Consider the following 6,000-nt stretch of genomic DNA (forward strand, 5'->3'; position numbering starts at 1 on the left):
ACATTGTAGTTCTCAGAGACTGCTGCTGAAAAATGAATGATAAGGTTTCATTTATTAATTAAACAATGCATCCTTAAACCTCTCGGTGACAGCCTTTCTACCCTGTCCTGCGTACCAAGGAGAGCTCTGATGGTCTGTCTAGCCGAGAGGGAAGCCATAAAGCTTTGGGAAAACAAAACGTGTGTTTAGCCCTAGGGCAGATAGCTGTTCCCCTTTTTAGATAATCCCTCTGATAGCGGTGTGAAGCAGGGCTGTTTGGAGGGTTTAGCAAACTCGAAGCTCATCTCTGTTTGTGTTGGGTGAGATATTATTTTCTCCCATTGTCCAAATCCTATTGAAGGTTTTGTGGCTTTAAGCTGCTAAATTGAGCCCAATGGCCTTTTAGTGCCTAAACACAGGTCAGGTTTCTAAACTATAGTATAGTAACAAATTTGTATTTCAGAAGGAAATTATGATAAAAAAAATGCAATTGTATTTAATTTTATAGGACACATTTAGAAAAGCATTTGGTTAATTTTACTTAAAAATGTAATAGTTGATTAATTTTGCATAATCTCAGTCAGAAAAGGTAGACGTTGCACATTATAGAGATATAATGCCCAGTTCATCAAAGGGCAAAAAAGCTGCCAGTGATTAAAAAAAAAATTGTGATGATTAAAAAAATAAATAGTAAATTACTTTTTGATATTTTAACAAATAGAATAATAACCTTTTGTTGGCAATATAGCTGCAGTCCATGACAAAGGTAAACAGCCATACATGGGGTTCTCTATAGAACACCCGGCAAGACAAGATAGCATGTTTTTGACTAGCGGGCCAGAAAAAGTGAATGTGTACCAAGGAGTGTAAAGATGCTACAAAGGTGAAAGGAATACCATGTGTGCTTGTGAGTCCATGTGTACACATGTGTGTCCTTGGGTTGTGCATTGAGGGATGATGGCCAGAGTGTTGTGTTTCACAGTTTTTTGCCATGATGCACTGCTTTATTATTCTGCACAAGGGGCACTTCACATGCGGAATGGGTTCTCTTTGATATCGACAGCAGCTTGAGGGAGAGAGTGCACTCAAAAACAGGCGAGGACGAATTTATTCTGGGGGGAGAGAAAAACAGATAGTTGTGTACTTCCCTGGCAGCGGTTTCTGCACATATATACCAAGAGCCAACTGCTTTGATGCTCCAGCGGTGACACTCCATGCGCTAATGAAATATGGTAATTACAGCCACATGAAAGCCCTCCTAGACACGGTTGGGGGAAAGGGTGTAAAAAACAAATATGACTTTATCCAAAGATACCCACTGTGATTAATTCTTCTTTTCATAAACATATTTTTATGTTGTTTACCTGCTAGAAACCATTATGTGCCATCAGTTGATCCCAGAAAAAAGCAAAGGTGTAAAGTCCTGTGATTAAGATCCTTATTGTTCCCGATTTTGCCTAAATGCAGAAGTGAATGATGTGGGGAAAAAAGAGGGAGAGAGAGAGGACTAACTGTGTTGCTTAAACTCAGACAAGACTCTTTGCAGAAACTTAAATGTTTTCCTAATTAGAAATTTACAGTCTGGAATCTTAAACTCAACAGGTCTAAAAAAAGGCTCCAGCAACACCCCAAATGTCAAGTTGGTGAAAACACTTGCAGGCAGGGGTGGAGCTAGATGGGGGCCAGAGGTGGCCATGGCCACCCTTAGCCAATCATTGGCCACCCCTGTGACCACCCCTATCATATTTTTCCCCCTCTAACACAGACGGTGGCAGCAGTAATACTCGAAAGGAGAAAATTCACAACATTTAAATTTTTCATATATCAAAAAATTACTTGACAACTAAAACATTGTGATTGATTATGCACATAAAAATACTAACATTAAAGTTGATACATTCAGAATTCATGCTCTTTTCATAACTAGATTTTGTGTTATATGGGGTAGAAAATTATGTGTCTCTGAAAGTGTATCAAGGTGAAGTGAAATCATAGATAAATAACTACTTTAATAATAACATTAAAAGACATTTAATGTAGGTATTAGCACTGGTTATGTTAATATTAGATATTATATATATTAATATATTATGAGATTATATATTATTTGATATGTTAATGTAGATATTAGCACATGTTATATTAATTTTATGCAGAACAATTTTTTGATAAAAGTAGTAATGACAATAAAAGTAATGACAATGGAAAAGATGTTTGCCCCAGAAATCCTGTCCACTATACATTTTATTTAGACAGCATGGATGTTTAAGTATATTTGTTGGCAAAGGCTGTAGGAAAGTATAGCTTGTCTTTATTTAGAAAATATTGAAGTTGTCTCCGTTCCTGTTGGAACAGAGTAGATTGGCTGAGGTTCTGGTGCCTATCCCCTTTTGGCCACCCCTCAGTGTACATTGGTTATTAACACCCCTATTAAAATGTGCTGGCTAGGCCTCTGCTTGCAGGAGTGATAGACTTAAATAGAAGCAATCACTTCTTACCTTTAATTCAGGATATTTATGAAATGTGCTTTTATTTTACGCTTAAGATTCAAACCTCTAATAAGAAATGTCAGAGCTAAATCAACCACTTAGAAACTGTAATTAGAGGCGGTTAATGACTGATTTATAAGGAAAATATAACATTGGTATGTTTGTTAGCGAAACACTGACATTACTTAATGTATACTGTAAAATGTTTTAGAAGCTGTTTTATTTTACTGTAGTGACTTAATCTCCACCAAAAAATGAACGTTTTGATTATATATTTATTTAACTTTTCAAAATCAATGGCACCATTTCTTGTTGGACTAAACATTTCTTTAAAGGTATAATGGATGATTTTCGCTAATTTTTGAAAAGATCTGCCCTCCCCACTTAATAAAAAAATTCACATGCACAATCCTAAGAGGGAACGTCTATTAACCAGGTGTGAGAGCTTGCACTAACCCATTTCTCCTCATGCTCGCTCTGTTTAAAAGTTGCTGTTTGCACCTATATAATCTTACTTTCCAAAAGATGATTTGCAATTTTTCCACTATGTCAGACTCACCACCGGTAAGTGAAAATGGGGATGAGGGAGACTTCCGGTGACTCCAACATGGAGGCAGCATAGAGTGCGAGCTCCCGACCGAAGTTTTTTTTTTCAGCCCTTTCTTGTCAATTAAGGAACGAAAAACAGATAAACACTAACCGATATAGGGCGTTTAATTATGTCAAAAGGGAAAAGCGCCAGAAAATCTCAAAAATCGGACCGATACGACAGAGCGAGCCCCGAAACGGTGAAGCTAGATGCAGAGCTAGCTACCCTGGACAGAGAGCCAAAACGTACAGCAGAGGGCGCGGAATCAAGCCTGAAAAGTCGAGACGACGAGTCCCAGTCTCCCCTGAATATGGCAAATTTGGAAACGATTCTGACCGAGCTGCGGGACTTTCGGCAGGAAAACTCAGAGAACCTCAAAGAAATAAAGAACGAGATTAAAGTCGCCAACAACAGAATCGACCATGCCGAAAACCGGATTCAGGAAGCGGAGGACCGTCTGCAGCTTGTGGAGCGGGCGTCTGTGGAGCTGATTGAGTTACAGAAACGCCTGGAGGCACGACTCGTGGACCAGGAGGGACGTTCGAGGAGAGACAATATTAGGATCCATGGTCTCAAAGAGGGAGCGGAGGACGGCGCGGGGTCAGTGGCGGATTTTATTGAGAGCCTTTTGAGAGAAAAGCTGGAGTTGCCGCCATCGCTTCCCATCCAGATAGAGAGAGCTCACCGGGCTCTGGCGGTGCGTCCCTCCCCGGGAACGCGAGTGAGGTCCGTCGTGGTAAAGTTTACAAGCTTCAGAATTAAAGAAGAGATCCTGAAAAAAGCATGGGAGAAGAAGGGATTTCTGTACGAGGGAAATAAAGTGTTTCTGGACCATGATTATGCTCCGGAGGTGCTAAAGAAACGGAGGGAATACGCAGAGGCCAAAAGAGTTTTGAGAGAGAAAAATATAAGGTTCCAGACACCATTCCCAGCCAAAATGCGTGTGTTCTACGAGGGAGAAACGAGAGTCTACAACTCAGCAGAGGAGGCGACTAAGGATATGGCAGAGAGGGGACTCCCTGTGTCAGTGATAAAACCAACGGAGGGCAGCCTGGAGAAGATCAGACGCCTGACATGGAAGACCAGCGGAGCCCAGAAGGGATCAACAACTAAAGACGCGTTGCCTGGATACAAACAACGCTTGCAGTCTTTTAGGAGAGGTCAGGATTAGGAATGAACATCTGTAAGGTAAAAGTGGTGTTACTCCGTTTCATGGCTGGGAATATTGATCCAAGTTATAAAAAAGTAAAAAAAAGAAAAAAACTGTTTAAAGATTTTTGTTGAAAAACTTTGATTCTCGTGTTTGAGTTAAAAGGATGAACCAGGATGAATACAATTCGGGCTCCTTCTCTTTTTTTTTTTTTTTTTTTTTTCCTGACTGTTCGAGGTAATTTTCCCTGTTATAAATAAATGGTCGGGGCATTCCCACAGGTTAAGCACTTTTTTTCTTTATATATGTGTTTGAGCACTATTGTTTGGTTTTTGATCTATGAAAAACGCATGAAAAAAATTTGCTCCAACATCAAGGGCCCTCCACCTCTGGAAGGGAGAGGCCATCCCTATGATCAGACTTACCATCGTATCTCAAAAAGGGTCAAAACAAGGACCCCATATGAGGAGGTTATTTTGTTTTTGTTATTCACTAGTTCTTTAGTGAAAGTTGGTTTGTTTGTTTATGTGTTCAACCCAGTTTTGGGAGATCAGTGGCACAGAGGTTCTCAGAAGAGCGGGGATAGCAGAGAGAAACAAGGAAATGAATACCAAGAAAAGGTTAACAAAACTAGTGTCATTTAATGTGAATGGTCTGCTCAACCCAATAAAAAGGTCAAAAGTGTTGGGGAAGTTGAAAAAGGAAGGTGTGGGGGTGGCAATGCTACAAGAGACCCACCTGACGGACAAAGAACATGCCAAGCTTCAGAGACAAGGCTTTAATCAAGTATTTCATTCATCATATAGAAGTGGACATAGGAGAGGAGTAGCCATCCTCATCTCAGGTGGAACCCGATTTGAGAGGTCCTCAGAAATTATAGATAAAGATGGGAGGTTTGTATTGGTTAAGGGCAGACTGGAAGGTGAGCTGGCCACCATCCTGAATATATACGCACCCCCTGGATCTAACTGGGCATTTTATAGAAAGATGTTGGACCTATTGGCGATAGAGGGAGAGGGAATTATAATATGTGGTGGAGATTTAAATTTAAGGCTGAACCCACAACTTGATTGTTCAGATCGAGGGTGGAAAAAATCTATAATTGGTAAAAAGATTAGGAAATTAATGGTAGAACTTGGTATAATGGATGTTTGGAGAGAACTAAATCCTAAAGGAAGAGATTACACTTACTTCTCCTCACCTCACTCTGTTTATTCTAGGCTCGATTATTTTCTAATGTCTAATAAGGATAGACACAGGGTGGAAAAATGTGATATTGGAATAAGGGATATATCGGATCACAGCCCAGTATATCTGACGTTGGAAATATCTCAGGAAGTAAGGTCAACCCTCTGGAGGATCAATGCAGGAATACTACAGGGGAATACATTGGAGGAATTTAAGGAAGAAATAAATACTTATGTGAATGAGAATGATAACGGTGAGGTTTCTCCCACTGTACTGTGGGATGCATGTAAAGCAGTTATCCGAGGGAAGTTAATCGCCAAATCGGCGTATCTAAAAAAGCTAAAACAAGGAAAACTAACTCAACTGAAATCAGAGCTAGAGAGGTTAGAAAAGGAACATAAAAATAATTTGGATGACGGGAAAAATAAAGAAATTAAAAGAATTAAGACTGAGATAAATGGCATCTTAGATGAAGAGATTAAAAAGAAATTGTTATATACAAAACAAAGGTTTTATGAAGGCGGAAGTAAATCAGTTAAGTATCTCGCGTATAGAATGAGAAAGCAGGAGGCTAATAGTAATATCAAAGGAATAAGGGACCCGGC

Source organism: Cyprinodon tularosa, unplaced genomic scaffold (assembly GCF_016077235.1).
Source record: "Cyprinodon tularosa strain WSP-4 unplaced genomic scaffold, ASM1607723v1 ctg585, whole genome shotgun sequence".
In the NCBI taxonomy this organism is placed as follows: Eukaryota; Metazoa; Chordata; class Actinopteri; order Cyprinodontiformes; family Cyprinodontidae; genus Cyprinodon; species Cyprinodon tularosa.